Consider the following 20,094-nt stretch of genomic DNA (forward strand, 5'->3'; position numbering starts at 1 on the left):
TTTTGTGAAACAATCCTCTCTTCCTATTTACACACTGCTTGCCGCTGAGCGTGCATATTCAAACTAAATCTGTCCCTTTGTTTTTGCTAGCTCTTTAAGTCTTAATTTATTTCCTTTCCTTCTTTTTTTCCTGCTCCCTCTGCAAAAATACACATCCCTGCCGTCTGTTCTGTTTCCCCCTTTCCGCACATGTCACTCTTAAGCTGTTCAGCAAAATCAAGTTCCTGATTTCCTCTCCGTGCTGTTTCTTCCTTCCATCCACTAGGATTATTTTGTGGGTTATTTCTGCTAGGGATGGATGCCTGACTCAACAAAGAAGGTTTGGTCAAGTGACCGGTCAGACAACACTCAAATATTTTTAAAGGGCTAATTTTAAATTTATTTATTTATTTATAAGATTACTTGCCCACCTTTCACCACAATGCACCCTCTGTTTTCTGCTCAGAGCGGAAGGGCTGTGGCTCACCGTCAGAGCACCTGCTTTGCATGCAGAAAGTCCTAGGTTCAGTCCCAACATCTCCTGGTAGGGTTGGGAGAGACCCCAGTCTGAAACCCTGGAAAGCTTCTGCCAGTCAGTGTAGGCAATACTGAACTAGATGAACTTTTGGTCTGATTTGGTTAAAGGTAGTGTCCTGTGTTCCTATAATGTCCCAGAGAGGGTTATAACAGCATAATATAATGTAAAACAAGAAAAACAGATCAAGCTGTTACAATGATAAAGCACATAAGACCATTTCAAATGGAACAGAACAGTATAAATTCAACCGCAGAGGCGGGCCGCACAAAACAAAATACCGTAACTGTCAAAGGCAAGGGTACAGTCTCATCTCCAGCATGCAGCCACCGCTGTACAATGAAGACAGTTGATGCATCTCTATGGGGAGGGAGTTCCATCTTTTAGGGTGCACCACAGAGAAAACCCTCTTCTGGACCACCATTATGGTGTTGTTGTTGTTATGTGCTTTCAAGTCGATTACAATTTACAGTTGAACTTTCCACCTCTGGAGCCTCCGAGCATGGGGCAAAGGTGGTTTGATCTCCAGCTGCCCCTCTGATGGAGGGGGCCTTCTAACACTCAGTTTGGGCATGGGAAACTGGGCAGCACTAGGCTGGGAAATGTCTGATGTGGCCAGCTGTGTCTCATAGGTGGTTGGCAGGGGCGTGTCCAGCTGGAGACTGAGCTAGGTGATGATTCTGCAGGGAAGTCAGGAGCGGGGGGAGCTGAGCTGTCAGAGACCAGGGTTGGGGTGCCCTGTGAGTTCACCCCACTGTCATCCCCCACCCTGGGCTCCCAGTCGAAGTCCTCATCATCTGACTCGCCTTCAGCCAGCCTCCCCCCTTCTGCCTGGCTCACAACACTGTGAGGCAAATGGTTTTCCGCTGCCCTCGGAACTCCATTTCAGACTCTCCCACAATCCCCTCAGACATTCAACTGCCCTTCCCTTCTGTGAGATCAGAGCAGGCCAGCCAATGTTACCCAGAGGGGCTGCGACACCTTTCCCTGCCAAGCTCTGCTATGACATCACGGCAGGTTAGAATCACAGAATCATAAAATAGTAGAGTTGGAAGGGGCCTTCAAGGCTATCGAGTCCAACCCCCTGCTCAATGCAAGGATCCGAATTAAAGCGTTAGCCAGTGGTGTCAGTAGAAGAGAGGCAGACAAAGAAGTCTGAGGTTGAGTAGGAAAGTGTTGGATTCCTAAGGGCCACAGTTGTCATACTCACAGACTATGATAATGGTAGCTACAGATATTCAACTTGGTGTTTGTCAGTCTTCAGCAAAGCCATTTGCTGCCTGGCTGTTGCTGGTGTGCCCTAGTCCGACTCCTCGACTGGGCAGCTGCCCTGCTGATTTAGCAAGCCATGCTTTGGATCTGCCCCATGCTTTGGATCTTGCCTTACTGGACAGCTCCCCAGCCTCAGTGACACAATAGGAGGGTTACCACTCAGAGTAGGTTGGAACTGGCCCTCTGTTCTATGGAGAATAAAAACCAGGCCCCTGGTTTAGAAGCTAGTCGCCAGCAGGCTTCCTTGTGAACATCTCAACTCTCTAGGCTCAAGAATTCTCTTCTGACAGTGATGGAATGGTAGGCATACCCATTCTTAAATTATCATATTTCACTTTGTCTCCCTGCTTTTCTGTTTTCATTTTGATCCCAGCAAATTGTGTACCTGTTTATGGCATGCAAACATTATCTCATTACAGCAAAATACAAAACCAGGCTCTAAGACTGGGTGTTATTGACTTTAGGCAGATATTTATGTTTGTCTTTATTTGATCTCTTTTGTTCTTTTAAGAATTCTCAGAGCTGTACCTCCCCTATTCCCTGCTCATAATTTCCTTGCGCCTCCACTCTGTTATTGCATTTCTAGCTTTTTTGTAATTGGGGCTTCTAGAATATGTACGAACGTCCCCCTTTTATTATTATTTTTAATAAAAGCCATTATTTGTGATTATTTTTCTTTGCCACTAAATGTCAAATTCCTTGTTTTGAGAAGAAGCCCAATTTGGAGCCTTTTTTCTCCCCTGGCACTTTGAATTTAAGAAGCCATTGAATCCCTGAACATGTGGTCATCGGATTTGCATGAAACGTTCTTCTGTGGTAAGTTGATGGGCAGCCTGAAGTGTTGAGGCTGACATGTTTTTATCAGCTCACTTGTCATTCATGCCCCTTCCTGGCAATGAGAGACGTTTGACCGGACTATTGCAATGTGCTCTATATGGGGCTGCCCTTGAAGGCTGTTCAGAAACAAGAGCTGGTTCGAAATGTACCAGCTGGATTAATTTGTGGTGCTAGCTGCAGGAAGCATATATAACACCTATTTAGGCATTTAGGAAAACGGTTGTTATCTCCAGTGGAGACTGGTGACTCCAATGCCAGTGGGGCAGTGAATCCGCTCCGGGTTTTATTCCGAACTTTCAAGGAACTGTCCAAGATGCTTCAACACGTTGGGCAGCTCTTTGAAAGTTCAGACTAAAATCTGGAGAAGATTCACTGTCCCACTGGCATTGAAGCCACCAGTCGTCACTGGTTATCTGCCTCCTGTTACATATCAGACAGATGCTGCCTTAGTTGTTTTCTCAATGCCTATTGAAGTTCTTCCTTTTTCAATGAGCATTTTCTGTGGAGATCTTTATCCCAGTTTCTGTTTGTCTTGGATTTGAAACTGTTCTTATATATGAAATTGTTCTTCTTTGTATATATGGAATTTTTAAAAAAAATTTTATCACTGAGATTTTTTTTATGGGAGGCGATTTATAAATAGAGTCAAATAAATAAATATTATTCTTATTAACAGGCAGGGGAGTGTGTGGAGGGAGAGTGTTTATTTTTGCAGGGCTCCATAGATGGTGTCAACGCATCTCTGATTGCTTCTGGTTCCAGCTTTACCCTATCCTATAGATCTGAAGGGGAGATGATTTGCATAGCTCTTTATAACTAGCTCCTCCCTCCGTCGCCTGCTCTTTCAAGATGATCATATGTTGAGAGGGCCTGATGCACGACTGATACCCAGAAAAGAAATAATGACGGCTTCTAGAACATTTCATTTTATTTTTTTCATTTCAGAAATCCCGTTTTCATGCAGAGGCTTCCTTGCCACTTTCTCATTCTTCTTCCCTTCTTTAATTCAGAAAGGACTCAGTAGCCAACATGAGACTTAACAGGAACACATCCCCTGTTCTGCCTCCTGTCTCTTTGCTCTGTGCAGCACTCTGCTTTGCCAGAAGTAATTTGAGAGAGTGAGAAGGGAGGCAGGCAAGAGGGGAATTCATCATTATCATGTGGCCAAACATATACAGAAATGCAAGGCCTGGTATTTCATCAGATCCCCCTCCACAGCTGTGCTAGAGGGGTCCTGCTGCAAGAGCCCGCTTCATCTGTTCTCTAATACCCAAAGATTCCCCTCTGGAATTCTGGCAACTGGTCTTTTCTCTGAGCCAACAATCTGGTCTCCAGATTTGCATAATTTCCCTTTCCCATCCTTTGAGTAGTGGAAAAGTCCAAGGAAGGCTTTGCAATGCCTGTTTCCTGTTGAAGAGATGCTGCAGTCTGCCTGACCGCAATGGTGTGAAAACCTGTTGCTCTCCAATTTACAAAATGATGGTTGAGGAAAGCCCGAGACTGCAAGAGCAGCTGTCAAACTGGATCAGTGCATGCCCCAGAGTCCCAGTAGTCTTGGGGGCACTCAAGGTTCTTTCTGCACCCAAGACACAACTGAAAATGACCAGCTTCCCTCCAGAAATCTATCATAAATTTCCCAGTTGCCTCCTGCAATGCAGATCAGAGTTAGCACTTCAGCCAGGGCTGCAAAGGTGAGTGGAGCAATGGATGTAAAGTCTGCCTGTGTCTAGTAAGCTTAGTTTCTACATGCACTCATCTCCCTTTCCTCCCCCCATTCTCCCTACAGACAAGCAAGAGGTATTATCAGAGTTTGAGGACACATTCCAACTAGGTAAAAGAAATGCGTGATGCAAAGCAGTGATGGTTAGTGGTGTGGCCTGGGCAGCTTACTGAGAGCCAGATAAAGAGGTCTGGAGGGCTGCATTTGGCCCCCAGGCCTGAGGTTCCGCAACTATGCTCAAGAAGTAGATGTTGATGGGATATGATTGGCAGTGAAGTCAGACAGGTGCCAAGAACTCAAGAAGGTAGGGTTTATATAGAAGCTTATTGGTTCCTCCTCATCACCTGATTCTCTCTCTGTCTCTGTCTCTCTGTCTCTGTGTGAGGGGGGGGAGGGGAGGAGGTTCTGCTCAAAATGTCTCACCTCCTGGTATCTGAGGCCTGCAGTTTATGCCAATGCTGGACTGTCAGCAGCCAAGCACACAAAGGGTTGAAGGGGTAACCGTGAATGGAAGTGGGACAGAACTGGGGCACCAGGGTCAATTCAGAGTCAGTTGCAGACCAGGACCAGAGAAGACCTACCAAAGATATCTGGATTAAGAGAAGTAGGAAGGCAGGAACGCTACCTAGGTCTAGGGAGCCACATAAGTCAGGCCAGAGTCTGGCAGAGCACTAGGGTTGACCTGGAAGCATTTATAAGAAGACTAGGGCTGTCATTGAGAGCCAGTGTGGTGTAGTGGTTAGAGTGTTAGACAATGACCTGGGAGACCAGGGTTCGAATCCCCACACAACCATGAAGCTCACTGGGTGACCTTGGGCCAATCACTGCCTCTCACCCTCAGAGGGAGGCAATGGTAAACCCCCCCTGAATACCGTTTACCATGAAAACCCTATTCATTGGGTCGCCATGAGTCGGAATTGAAGGCAGTCCATTTCCATTTCAGGGCTGTCATAGAATCATAGAATGGTAGAGTTGGAAGGGGCCTATAAGACCATCGAGTCCAGCCCCCTGTATTTCATACCATACAGTTAAAGCATATTTTCCCCCACAAGTATTCTGGGAACTGTTGTTACCCCTCACAGAGCTACAATTTGAGCACCCTTGACAGTTCCCAGGGTTCGTGTGTGTGTGTGTGTGTGTGAGAGAGAGAGAGAGAGCAAGCGAGCGAGCGAGCGCGCGCATACTTTAAATGTTCAGTCTGTGCAGCCTTGGTCAGGAGAAACCAGTTGGGCTGTCTGGAGAGGGTGAAGCCATGTTGGAACTTAGGAGATCATCTTCTTCTGCTTTCTTTCTTTACAACATCAAGGGGTTCATCACAAGGGGTGAAGGCACCAACACGAAGGCCAGAAGGCTTCTGGTTCCTGGCCCGTCCTAACAGTTCATTACCTTCTGTCAGCTCTTCACTGAGACAGCAGTGTCGGGGGGGGAGTGCAGGCAGGGCTGGAGATTCCTTGGTAATTGCCAGGCCGTAAATCCTCAGCCGGCAGCTTGGCTATAAATCTGCCAGGCTAGCAAGGAGGAAGCAAGATAAGGGCAGAGGCCGTTCTAAGTTTACGTGCCAAGCCAGAAATCCAGAAGAGACGTCAGTGAAGGTCCGGGTCTAGTTTGCCAAGAGATCAGTCCAAGTCAAGGTTCAGGGGATAGGAACACACACAGTAGTCACACCTGATGTTGTAGTCAGCAACAAGCTGAAGCCAAGGTTTGACTTTTAAGGAGCAGGTTTGTCAGCAGGTGTGAGCCATCAGTGTTTTGACCTTAAGTGGACAGGCCTGCCCCTCTTCTGCCTGACCTTCTGTTGTCTACGTTCTGCAGGTGAGGGGGGAGTATCCTGTTCACTGCTTGTGTCTGGCTGAAGGGCTTCAGCTGTGTCTGGGGTGCTCTGCAGCTGAGGGGGAGAAGGAGCTGGGTTCTCAGGAGTTTCCTCTGTTTCTCCTTCTGGGTCTGCTGCTTCTGGGTCTGCTGCTGTTACTCCCGAGTCATCCTCGTCTGATGAGTCCTCTGACGGGGCCATGACACCTTCCAACCACCTATTCCTGGTGGTACTTGAAAATGCTGGTGCCTGACTGTCATGTGATATTGGGGCAGCCCCCCTTATCACACACTGCTTTTAAATGTAGGAATTGCTGGATCCACATGCAGCTGTTCCATGTGGTGAATCGATGAATTGCAGGTGTCAGGCTTCTTCGTGAAGCACCTTCCAGTCCTACACTGACCCTGCCCATCCCAGCTGGCCATCGGATCAATCTGGACAAGAAGAAGTGTAAGAGGGCTTCCAGTTCCAATTGAGCCTTGTTCATGGAACAAGTTCTTCCTGAGCCCTGGTGTGTTCCTGCATTCTTTTTTTTTTCCCTTTGGCCTTGACTTTTGGCTTGACACATTGGTCCTGACTACTGGCTTTGTCTCAAGGCTCCAGGCTCATCTCAAAGTGCCGCCTACAGTTGAGCCCTCCTGCTCTACTCTCATGCTTTCCATCAACCAGCATGCATGGTAGTCAGTTCCTTTCATCCATTTCTAGCATCAGCAAATCCTGCTGCCTTTCTGACCCCATCTCATCCACCCACCTCTGTGCCTTGCCCCTCCTAGCTGGCCTTAAAATTCCCTCTGGTTTCTCAGATGTCAATTACACTCTGCAAAGACCAATCAATCTCATGTCTAAATACTGTAATGAGACTCTGCTTCTCATCCCAGGAAACAGAGAGATCTCTTACCCTGATTAATTTTTCCTTCCTGTTTTCTCAGCCAGAAGCAGGAGAAAATCAGCAGACACCTGAGCCTTCCAAAACTCCATTTCCAGGAGGACTGTAGTGAATGTCGAGGAAAGTGACAGGTTTTGTGACATTTCATTTTCTGCTATAGTTTCTTTGGGATGGTGGAGCTCGATGGCAACATTACAATGAAAGAGATTTCAGAGGAGACAGACGTTGCTCTCACCATTCATCTGCAATCGAATGCTTCTACCTGCTTGAACAAGGTCCACATGTGAAATGGAATGTTAGGATGTCAATTCATAGGTTCAGGAGAATGAAGCAACAAAGACTTTTTTGGACTGTACCAGTTCAGGCTGCATGGGGAGAGGGATTTCATGTCCGAATGATCGTCATGAAGGGAAAAATCTTCCCTGGATCAAGAAAATAAGCTATTCAGAAAAAGGCATTCTCCCTGTCATATTTTTTTGTGTGTTTTTATTACTTATTTTATTTTATTTATATCCTGCCCTTCCTCCCAGAAGGAGGAAATGCATGTGGAATTGTTTCAGTGTGGAAATTTTCAAACTAGAGTTTTATTTTTTTAATTTTATTTAAGATATTTATATACCACTTAATCATTCATGTTTCTAAGTCGTGTACATAAAAGCAAGCCATACAGAAAAAGAAACAACAAAGCATTGAAATCATCAGAAGACTTTCCTTTTCTCCCAGGCATTCTAACAGAATGTGCTGAGCTCTGACCCCAGGTCTTTTAACTTGTTTATCTGTGCGTCATGGTTTTAAACTTTGTATGGTTTTTAAGATTGAATATTTATTTTGATGTTCAATGTTTTTAATTTTTGTAAACCGCCAAATCTCAGTCAGGAGGAAGGTCCACAGGGTTGGGCCCACTATGCTTAATGCGCAGGCTGTGCAAGCTGTGCATCTGAGCCACAGAGGACTGGCAAGAGAGACTCCTCCAAAGATCCCAGTGATCAGGCTGGGATATAAGGGATCAGGTGGTCCTTAAGATGTCCTGGACCCAAGTCATTAAGGGCCTTGCAAATTAATACAAGAACCTCGAGCCTGGCCCGATAGCATATGGGCAGCCAGACTTGTGATGAAAATCTTCAAAATTATTAGTTTTCTGTGGAGGGCATAAATGAATTCAGGGCTCTGAAGAGGAGTAAGTTTACCATATGTTGTGGGAAGAATGCCATCCTATGAAGGGCATTACTTTTACCTGCAGTGATGGCCTGATTGTGAATTTGTGTGTGTGTTGTTTTGCTGCGGCTGCAGATGGCAACAGCACACTTCCTCTTTTGGCAGTCCAGCTACCATTTCCCCTCCCAAATGCCTCAAAACAGCATGACAGAAATGGGCTGCTGCCTCTCAAAGCAACAGCACTGAAGCCACTACTGCCAAAGGTAATCCTTGCCCCATGATTGCCCCTTTCCCCAACATTCCCTGCCCATGAACAGGGATGTGAAGTTTGGGGGCTAGACCTAATTCAGAATATGATTTCCCCCCGCCTTGGCTGAAATGGTTTAGCCAAGGAAAACCACCTGATTCTTCTGAATGTGTAAAATGCGCTTTGCAGCCCACCCCTATGCATGTTTACTTAATCCCTAGGGAGTAAATTTAGGATTAACCCTAGACCTAAGACTTAACTCAGTTCCCCCCTGCATTGATTTAGGAAAACTCCCTCCAATGTTCATGTCTTTTCTGTATCATTCTCCTTCCAATTATACATCCCTCTCTCCTGCTGTGGGTACATCACCCAATGTTTTATTTCATTTTCTTCTAAAAGAGAGCAGGTGGAAACTGTCTCTAATCTCTGATCATGTAGCTGAGGCTCAAGGTTACCATCTCCCCACTTCTGCAAATATCTGAACAGCTCTGGAGGCAAAGCAGGCTCTTCCTCTAGGGCCACGGGGGCTCAGCCCTCCCACTGATAAGGTCAAGCATTTTTTCAAAATCGCTCCCACCAAACCTCAGAGGCATACATGCTTTCCTGCCCTACCCATATTTTCTATTTCTATGAACTTACAGAGGCTCCTGAAAACACTTCTGTCAGTCACCTCTTCTCTGGCCAATCAGCTCTCTGCACCACATCTAATTCTAATTCAAAAATATAGCTGTGGCAAAGAGGTCCCTCCTATTTGTCTCTGGACAGAAAAAAAATGTGACTGACATTTGATTATTAGGGAGAACTGTCAGCTTTTCAGCCCCTGCTGTGAAGGTTCCACTTCCTCTGTTGTTATGAGGGTAATCTAGCAACCACAGTGTATCAGATTTGGAAGGACTACTTAAAAAAGAGCATTGCCCCATCTGGTAGCCTATTAGAACCATACAACTGTTCTGAGCATGCTCAGAGCTGTTTCCTTGAAGGCCTCAGAGCGTTTAGCATATTCTGGTAACCGGAGAAGCAACTGGGAGTGTTTCCTACTTTGATGAGCTTTTGTTTTGTTCAGTATTTATTTTGTGACCCTGTGTGTGTGTGTGAGAGAGAGAGAGAGTGAGAGAGAGAGTGAGAGAGAGAGTGAGAGAGAGAGTGAGAGAGAATGAGTGAGTGTGAGTGAGTGTGAGTGAATGTGTGAGTGTGTGAGTGTGTGAGTGTGTGAGTGTGTGTGTGTGTACACGGTGTGAGTTTCTTTCTATAAGAAATACCTGTCTATTTTTTACTTAATCATCTTGCACCTGGAAAGAGAAATGGTGGACGGTTTGTGTATGTGTTACAACAAGCTCTGTATTAACCATTCCCTGTATTCCCCTTTTAAAAGCTGCAGCAGCTGCTGGGTGGGCAAGGCAAGTTGATCAGCAACATGCGCAATTCCAGAGAATTTTCCAGAATATTTCCAGAAAAGGTGCAGCTGCTGCTGTTTCTTGCTGGCTTTTTTGTGAGTTAGCCACTGAATTTCTAACATTGGGTGTTCTTTGCCTATCTGCATATCACACTGACTCCACATCCTTCTCTAAACTCAGAAGACATTCCTTCTAATCTTAGATATAAGAGGCTGATTATGATTACTCTGGTATGCTGTACTCTGTACATGTAGAAATTATTGCTTCACATTTTCAGGACTGAACTGTGCATTGTAAATATGTTCTGCTGTACTCTGCCTTGCCATGGCTCAAATGAAACAATCATTTTTAGCCTATTGGTTGGAATAATTGGTTTTAATTTAGAGGGGGAAAGTGGTCTGGATAATTAAAAATGAAATTATTCTTTTGTAGGGTGGGAAAAGTTACACAACTGGAAGCAAGTGTTCCTCACTTTTTAGAAATATTTGTGTATTTAGGATTTTTGGCAATGGATGTGTAGATATGATCAATACATGAATTCAACTATGTATGTCATAAATTATAGCTTAATTTCTAAGTAAGTGGCATGGGGTCAATTTTCTCTTAAAATCATGCTTGGACCCTCTTGCATAGAAGCTCTTCCTCTGTCCATAGATGTGCAAAGAATAATTGGTCTTTTTTTTAGTGAGGAGACAATGGCACTCTGCACATGTGTCATAAATAAGTGCTGTACGAGTCCTATTGTGATGAAACAGCAAGGTTAAAAATTGCAGCCCTACGGAGTCAAAATGTTACTGGCTGCTACTGTCTTGAGGTAGATTACCATTGGGAATATCCACTTTGTCAGAGACTACAGACAACTGCCTAGCCCTGTGTCTCCTGGCTTATAGCAGGTGACTAAGCAGTCCAAACTGACGATATTCATTAGAAAATTTGGCAGGGAGGTCAAGAGATAGGAAAATGGCAGACATCCTGATTCCCCAGGGAATTGTCTTGTAATGGCTAGGCCAAGAACCTGAAGGGGCAGGAACCTGAACAGTCATCCAGCATCAGTCAACTAGTACCAGGCAAGAAGTTCTAAAGACAGACTGATTTCTTCAGGACCTCAGAGAGCTCCCTGTAAAGAGAGATGTTGTTTCAACATTGTTCACTGAGATGAACTAAGCTTTCATACAGCTAAACTGAATGCCCATGAACTAAAACGTGACTGGAACATTCCAGTTATTTATTTTTGGAAAATGGGTTTAAATATATTTTACTGAGAGCTTATTGTATGCTAGAGCACTTTAAAAAAAATCTACGTAGAACTGCCAATGCAACCCAGAAACTTAGCTTTATTTTTAATGTTAAAGAGGCACCAGGCGATTATGCAGTCACTGTGCCTCCCTCTCATTCCTTCCTTGGTCCTTTCCTCCCTTTCCTTCTCTGCACTCTGTAGCAAGTGGGGGGAGGGCTTTTAACGCTGCTCCACAACCAGGGAGAGAGGAGAAATCACACCATTTCCAAACAATGCACAAATGAAAACAAAGCTGTCTTTTGACAACTGCAGCTCTCCGAATTTTGCAGTGCTGTCTTCCAAGCAAAAAAAAGAGAAGTGTTTAAAATGTGTATATTAGGGAAATGTGTGCATAAAAATGCCTATGTTGATGACAATAAGATACAAAAATACATTGTGTTATGAAAAATTGCTTGCAAAAATGTGTGTATGCAGCAAAATTGCATACACAATGTGTGTCTTAGGAGAAATGTGCTCCAAAAGTCTGATGAAATTTTATGACTTAAACTGAAGTGGAAATGTGGCAAGGAGGAGGTCAAGGAAAGAATGGCCAAGAGGCAGCCCAACTGCGCAGCCTCCCATTGTATTGTTAATATTAAAAGCCAATTTTGAGTTCTCTGGGTTGCAGTCCTAAAACATAGTAAGTGTTATTTGGCAGGGTGTCAGGAATTGAGCCCATAGTGGAACTCTCATCCTGAGGGTTGTCAGATGTGGAACACCCTGCTCTGAGCATATCAGGGAGACTGACAACACCAGCCCATGCTCAGACCTAGAACTAGGGAAGATCTCCTTTGAAGAAATCACTACTACTGAGCCCAACAAGCTCTGCAACCAAGGAGAGCCAGCATGCCCTGATGGAAACACTGTGGCAGCCATACTGGAAAATGCCCCACCCAGGGGATCTACCATGTCAGTGGACCCAATGCACCCTGACTGGCCACACTCTCCATACCATCGCTCCCAGGGGCAGCAGTGGTGGCAAGCCTGTGCTGAAGTTGCATGTCTGTCAGCACAAACCCTCCCATCTTCGAGTGCCACTCAGGAGGAAGAAGAAAGAACCAATGCATGTTCTGGATAAGGGCTCTGCTGATGCTCCAGGAGGGTGTGTGGCAGGTGTAGAACTGTTCAGTTGCTGCCCTGCTGATGCGAATGCAATGCCTCTTTCAGCCCAACTCCTTGTGCTCAAGTCAGATTCCTTGGGTGAACAGGTCCTCTGTTGACTCAGGAGGACTCGCCTTGGACCTACTCTTGCCTTACTGAACTGCTCCCCAGGTTTGCAGTTACAATGGCCAATCTAGCCACACCACTCAGGATTGGCTGAAATGAGATGGAGTCTAGCAAAGAAATCTTTTTATGCCAGTAGGCGATGGGTGGACAGGATGGTCCTTGCCAATCCCTACTTAGGCTTCTTTGAAGGTCTGAGAACAGACAAAGCTCCCTTGTACTGAGGCAGAGCTTTGGTCCATCTTGCTCAGGAGTGTCTACACTGACTGGCAACAGCTCTCAAGAATTTCAGACAGGGCTCATTCCCAGCCTTATGTGGAGATGCCGCAATTTGAACCTGGGACCTTCTGCATGCAAAGTAGATGCCCTGCCACTGAGGTGCAACCCTTCCCTGTAACCACCATGATAGTCTGCTCTTGCTAGTCCTTGCCGGTTCAGTCCCAGGTAGGGTTGCCAGGTCCATGGCCTGAGACTGATCCTGTATCTTTAGGAGAAGAGAAGGTCTGCCAAGTGCAGGTGTTCTTGCAAAACTGTAATGGGAAAAACCACAAGGTGGAATTCTCCCTTCCCCCTGCACAACTTTTAAAGATACAGAAGACCTCTTGGTTGCCAGGCCCTGGATACAATTTTATTATGTGCATGTTATTAACTCCTTTATTAACTTAAATTTCAAGTTTGTCCTCAGACACAAGTTGAACATAGATGAGAAGGGCACCCAAATGTAGAAAGATACAGAAGACCTCTTGGAGGCTGGGCCTGGCAACCAAGAGGTCTTCTGTATCTTTAAAAGTTGTGCAGGGGGAAGGGAGAATTCCACCTTGTGGTTTTTCCCATTACAGAGTTGCAAGAACACCTGCACTTGGCTGACTTTCTCTTCTCCTAAAGATACAGGATGAGTCTCAGGCCATGAACCTGGCAACCCTAGTCCCAAACCTCAGTTCCCAAACCCAGGGCAATTTTAAGGCACCAACCCGTCCCTCCCTTACCAGGGCTGAGTTAAATACAACTCTGCAAGGCAGGTAGACTGCCATACCCCCTTAAACTGGTCAACTACTTTGGGCCAAGGGGAAGCCAAAAATGCCTGAAATAGACCTGCCAAGGATTCCAACAGACAAGAGCCAAAGGTGCACTCCTTGTCTTGGAGCCTTAGGCAACATAACCAAAACATACGGTAGTCTGTGGTCAATTGGCCAAGGTGTTGGAATTAGAGCCTGCAATGAACACACAGGTAAATAAGAAGTAGCTTTATTGAATAAAATATAAGTGCACAAAAAATAGCAGCAAAATTGTTCCTTAAAACCCACACCCAGAGGGCCAGGTAAAATACAAAGAGTCACAATCACAGACAAAAAAATAACAAAACTGTCTAGCCTACTCTATACCTACAAGAGGTAAACAGTAGAAAAACTTCATGGTTCCACATCTCCCCAGTGTTGCATAGCCTGGACAGCAGACAGAAAGCAGAACCCCCCCCTCCCCACAGGTAACGCCAATAGGCATGATGGAACTTAGGGGAACGAAGGCTAAGGTTTGAATCCTATACTTACGGGGAAATGCCCAGCAACAGCCAGGAATTAATTAGCCAATTGGGAGGCTTTCTGATGAGCTAATCTTCTCTGGAGTTTTTGCGTCTAACGGTCGGTCACGTACCCCCCAAACCTTCCCAGGCCTGAGGCCTTGGATACCAGGCTCCACTGATAAGCAGGTGTTCTTTCTTGGGCCTAATTAACTAGCTTCAGCTGTGAAAACTGCAAGTCATTGCCTTCACAGAGGCCCCATTCCAGACAAGATGAAATCCCACAGTTCTTTGCCTCAGAGCCATTTTAGAAACCAGGCTTTCTTGACAGTGTGCACTTACACTCAGCTATGGGCCTTTCCTATACCCTCACAATAATGGTGAAAAGTTTGGCATAGCACAGTGGTCGAGCACATGCTTGACATGGAGCAGATTCCAAGAAAAGGCGTATTTCTATTTGTAGTGCCCAATTGTACTCAGTGGAAGTCTTCTGTCCAGTGGTAGCTGCTGGATGAAGAACGTGTACAGCTCTTGAAAGTTTGGACTTAAACCCAGAGCTGATTCACTGCCCTACTGACATCAGAGCCACCAGTCTCCACTGATCAATGATGAGGGCAGTTGCTAGTCCAAAATCTCTGGAGTGTCTCAGGCTCCTTCAATATTTATGTCTTTAGTCCATTTATAGACTGCTTACTATCCACAGATCTCAAAGCAGTTTACAATAAGAAAAATCAAAACACATGATCAAAACACAAAGCATAATTTCTGGGGATTTGCCAAATATACAATATCCATATATATAATAACCCTATCTCTATAACGAAGATCAGGGGAGGGGGGAATCCCTAAGCAACATATTTATTTTTATTTATTTTATTTAGTTGCATTTCTAAACCGCCCTATAGCTAGCAGCTCCCAGGGCAGTGTACAACATGATAAAACCACAATATTTAAAATACAGCAAGTGTGTATTGCACAGACAATATAAAACATTATATAAATAAAGTAAAAGAAAACTAGAAATAAAATAAAATAAATAAGATTAAAAAGCATAAAATACATTAAAATGCCTGGGTGAAGAGGTGGGTTTTACAAACTCCCAACCAGCATGAAACACTTTGGGTGGTATTCAATGCTACCCCTACCCAGAGTAGACCCATTAAAGTTAATAGGCATGCCTAACTTAGGTTCATTAATTTAATGGGTCTACTCTAAATAGGACTTACAGCCCTCTGTTCACACAATCTCACTTTCACCATCCATTCACTCAACCACCACAAATATTCACCACCTCACAGAATATCTGTACCAACCAACCAACCAGTCATACCTCAGCCTCTCACACTCAGCAATGATTATAACCCAGGCACTGCCAGTGCCCTCTTATCCTTCTTACAAGGGGTCACTGCCAAGCAGACATAAATAACATTGTTCCCATCTCTGCAACAATAATGGACCCACATGGACCGCCCCCACTAAACTGTCAAATGGGAGGGCCCCAGTTCTATAGCAGCACAGACTCACACCCTGGGGGATATAAAACTGCTTCCCTCCAACAACAGAATCGTATCATACATATTCCTGAACAGCCCATCTCCTGACAAATAACCAGCATCAACACTGGTAGCCACCATGAAACAAATAGGCACAGGCAGATATGGCAGCAGACACACACGGTGCAGCAAACCCTCTGGTGATCCCGGAGGTCACTGTGAGCTCAGTCCTTGTAGCAAACCAACAGGTCAGCTCTCCTTCTCAGCAGAGCAGATGGAACTGGTCCCAACTGGCCATCTTTTGAGCTGTACGGTCCCTCCTCTCCCTGGCTGAGAGCCGCCGGACAAGAGCACTTGTGTTTGTTGGCAGTAAAGTACCAGTGCTTGTGACAAATAACCTGAACCAGTGTGGGGTGATAGAAAAGCAACCTATTTTTCCCTCACCGATCCTCACTTGTTGATATGTAGATGGCTGTTCTCAGGCTTTACTTCCTTCCTCCTTCTCTTTAGATAGAGTTGGTGTTAACCTCATAATGGCCACATGTATGTGTGTACTCAGGATGTCTTGATTTCCCAGGAGTACTAGACCTTTACTTTCTTTAGCCTTTCAATCACCACTCTTATCAGACTATTCATTTCTGCACTCTGTTGCTATATATATATATATATACCAAACTCCAGTAATGCTCTTAGCCTTTGGCTTCAGCCTCCAGGTAAAGTGAGGCTGAAATGCCTGTAAGGGCTGTGGGAGGAGATAAACACTCAAAAAGCAAGCACAGCTGAACACAGCACACCGAGCCAGCCATACATGCTCTGTAGCACTAACTCAGTCCTCACTGGGATCACCAACTCCCATTAGCCCCAGGCAGCACGGACAATTGTCAGAGATGATGGGAGTTAGGAGTCCAGCAACATCTGAAGGGCACTGCAGTGACTATCTCTGTGCTAAATGGATCAAGAGCATTTTAATTAACCCTTTTACTGTCCCTTTGAGGCTGGTCAGGACAGTACCCTCATTACCATTGCTGCAGGGCAATCGCCTTCAAATATATGTATAGTGAGTATTTTGTGGAAGAAGCTCTTTGATGAGTCACCTGTTCCTTAATCAGGATGGAAGTTGTCCATATCCTTCCGTGACGGCTCTGCTTCTTCTTGAGCATCAGCCTCTGGGGTCAGGAACACCAGATGACATTTCTCTCCTACATGAATTGGAAACTGTCCATGCACTTGCCAACTCATTCCAATCTGGACTCTCTAGCTATTCATTCTGGCTTCAGTGTTGACGTCAGCCACGTAGAATGATTGTACCAGGGTAGTGGCACCAACATCATCTTGATAGGAGCCAATTTGGATGAACAATGGGGGGTCCACTGGGGGCATTGAGAGGACTTCTCCCAGCCACATGGATGGGTCAACAGGAACAAGGGGAAATCCAGAGCCTGGCCTGAGTTTGCTCACCTCCAGGATCCTGCAAACCAAGATGAAGGACTTTGCCAAAAGAAGATAAGCTGCCCGCTTTTGCCTCAGCTGGAATTTCTGAAGGATGGAATTAACAAGCCTGAACAAAAACACCCCCAAGCATCACTCAGGCATACGGGATGCTGGAGCAAATTGGGGATCTCTTCCAAATAGTGCTGTTTTGGTAATAAAGGAGGTGCTTGTACTTATACCTTGATAAAAGTGCCATGGGTACCAGCACAAAATGGCCACCATGAGCACCAATAAAGAGATGCCAGGATTCCATACCAGTGAGTGGAAAATGGAGATGGGCTGCCTTCAAGTTGATCCCAACTTATGGCGACCCTATGACTAGGGATTTCATGGTAAGCGGTATTCAGAGGAGGTTTATCATTGCCTCCCTCTGAGGCTAGTCCTCCCCAGCTGGCTAGGGCCTGCTCAGCTTGCCACAGCTGCACCAGCCAGCCCCTTCCTTGTCCGCCACTGCCACCTGGGGGGCAACTGGGCTCCTTGGGACTATGCGGCTTGCCCACGGCTGCACAGGTGGCAGGGCACGTAACCCCTGAGCCACTCCCTGTGGGGGTGATCTTTAGCTGGCCCTTGACACCCAGGAGACACGAGTGGGGATTTGACTCTATACTCCCAGCCAGGCTACTGGGACAAAAAAAAAAAGTCCTGCTTCCAAATGTTGAGGAGTCTAGGAAGCATCCATTTAGCTCAGTATTGTCCATACTGACTGGTAACAGCTATCTAGGATTTGCAGTAGGGGACATTCCCAGCTCTGCATGAAGCTGCATGAAGCTGGGGATTGGACATGGAACCTTTAGCAGGTGCTGTACCACTCAGTTAGCACAGAGGACGCTTCCTATACCACATCACATTATATATCCATTGAGCCTAGGGCTGTCTACTCTGACTAGGAGCAACTCTCCAGTGGCTGAAGTGGAGATACTCTTTCCCATAACCTACAGACTGATCCTCTTAAGTAGAGGTGCCAGGCATGGAACCAGAGGCTTCTTGCACGCAGAGCATGCACTCTGACACTGAGGTACGGTTCCAACACAGTAATACTCTCCTAGTCATCGTTCAAAGATGTGGGAAATGAAACAGACATGTGCTTCTGTAATTTTTTTTAAAAAACCAGGAGTTATGAACTACACCAGTGTGTTACTTTGTAATATTTGATATTTTGGATGTGTAGGATTTGGGTGCAGGGCAGAGCTGATGTTGTCTCCTTTGCAGTTCTGAACGGCTACAAATGAGCAACAGGAACCAACATTGCTTTAGACGGAAGCAGCTTAACCTTATGCCCTGCGATCCCCATCCAACTAAAGTGTCATGTCACTCTTCCTTCTGTTTCTCATGTTCAGGCTGGAAATGCTGATCCTTATGTAGTCAAAATAACACCGTGCATACACAAGAGATAGCTGTCAGCAGGGCTGGGGGAACCCTAGGTTTGCAAAAGTAAAAAAGAAAGGTGAAAAAAAACCCTATAACACCCCAGTGAGGACTTGGCATGCTCAGTGAGCATAGAATGCTGACTGATGAGTTCGAGTTAGGAAGAGCGAGAGGGAGTGGGAATGGAGTGGCCATTCAGGGCCCTGAACAGAAGGACTCCACCCTGCAAACAGCCACAGACGTTAATGGGCTTTTGTTGGAGATTGATCCTGTTTTCTCCAGCTCGGCTCCTTTTTGTAGTCTTTTTGAAATAGCACGAAACGGTTATGAACTGCTACGTATATTTTGTACTTGTAAAAATATTGCATTGCTTTTGTTGTTATCGATGAATGCTTTCATGGAAACCACTCTTGAGGTCTGCATGACATAAAGTGGTGTACGAGAGTTCTAAATATAACTAAACTAACATTTTTGTTCAGTTCACTTGCAATGACTAAGCCCCAATGGAAAGCAATGGGAATTAAGTTAGCTGTGCGGCCGGCTTGTCCTATTGCTTTCCGTGGGACTTGGTCACGACTAACCTTTGGTGGATTAGAGCCAACATCTCTGTTTTCTTACCCTCCCCCTCAGCGTCTTGCCCCTTTTTCTTCCCTTGATTCCCCTTGACCTCTTGATGTACCAATCTAAACAGTATTACTGTAAGCACCAATTAATGTCAGCATTTGGGCAGATGACACACTCACACTCACACACCCTTCCCCACACTGTCAATGCTCCTACCCCCTTCCCTTGGGTCTATCAAATCACCTTCTGGTGCTGGAGTAATTTCATTTTTGTCCATAGGAGCCAGTGGGCTGTACCACTGCAAACATCTGTAGTGGCTCAGAGGGTGAATACCTAATAAGGACTTGAAGCAAGTCCTGTGCTAGAGAACAAACTCAGTGGCCAGATGGTCGATCATTACCCATTTTTATTAATTACTGCCTCTACAGTCTTTGATTGGCCCATATGGAACGCTCTCCTCATGCAAGCAACCATTCCAGCTATTCATAAAATAAACCTTCTCTTAATTAAACTGAATATCCCATTCTTGTGACTTTGAGGCTGGAAGATTGCTTTCTTCACATGCTCTGTCTTGATCTCTGTGTTTGTTTGTGTGCGTGTGTGTGTGTAGAGAACCAACAGGAAAACTAAAAGTTGTCACCAGATGTTGCCAGAGCGATAATGTTCCCGTCTTTGCCATTTAATTGCAACCTCTGGAATTTTTCTGCGTAAACATTTCTCATTGTATCGCCAGTTTTGCTGGAGTTGCAGTTTCTGGAAGAGGAAGGCCTGACGTTCTGTGCAATTTCTGCTGAGAATGCTGAGGGAAATGCCAAAAGCTATCATTCCTTCATGAGTGGGTCTCAAAACCAAACCTCTGACATTGGAAAACTGGAACTGGGAACTGTGGTTTGCTAAGGCTGCTGGGACGACGTGTAACTCTGTGAAGGTGAACCTACAGTTCCCAGGATTCTTCGGGAGATGTCATGTGCTTTAAAGCATTGAATGTGCTTCAACTGGATGGTGTGGATTAGTGCTTCAACCCTTGTTCAGTCCCTAAAGATAATTCACCTCCAACGATTTGGTGGTCACGCTGCTGCACCACCATGATTTGGGAAGGAAACTTAAGATGGTCCATGTTGGCCTAAACAGAACACCCAGAAAGAAGATTCAAGAGGTATATTGTTGGAAATAACCAGGTTATATTTATTATATAAAAATAAGAAGATCTGCAGCCAGTTCAACCAATTATGAAAGTGTGGGCAAGTGGATTCTGGATGAGTCAGGTAGTGGTACATCCCTCCAAGCCTCTGGGCATGTTCACCCAAACCATCTTCCATCCCAGACAATG

The sequence above is a fragment of the Rhineura floridana genome, chromosome 17 (genome assembly GCF_030035675.1).
Source record: "Rhineura floridana isolate rRhiFlo1 chromosome 17, rRhiFlo1.hap2, whole genome shotgun sequence".
NCBI classification, from domain to species: domain Eukaryota; kingdom Metazoa; phylum Chordata; class Lepidosauria; order Squamata; family Rhineuridae; genus Rhineura; species Rhineura floridana.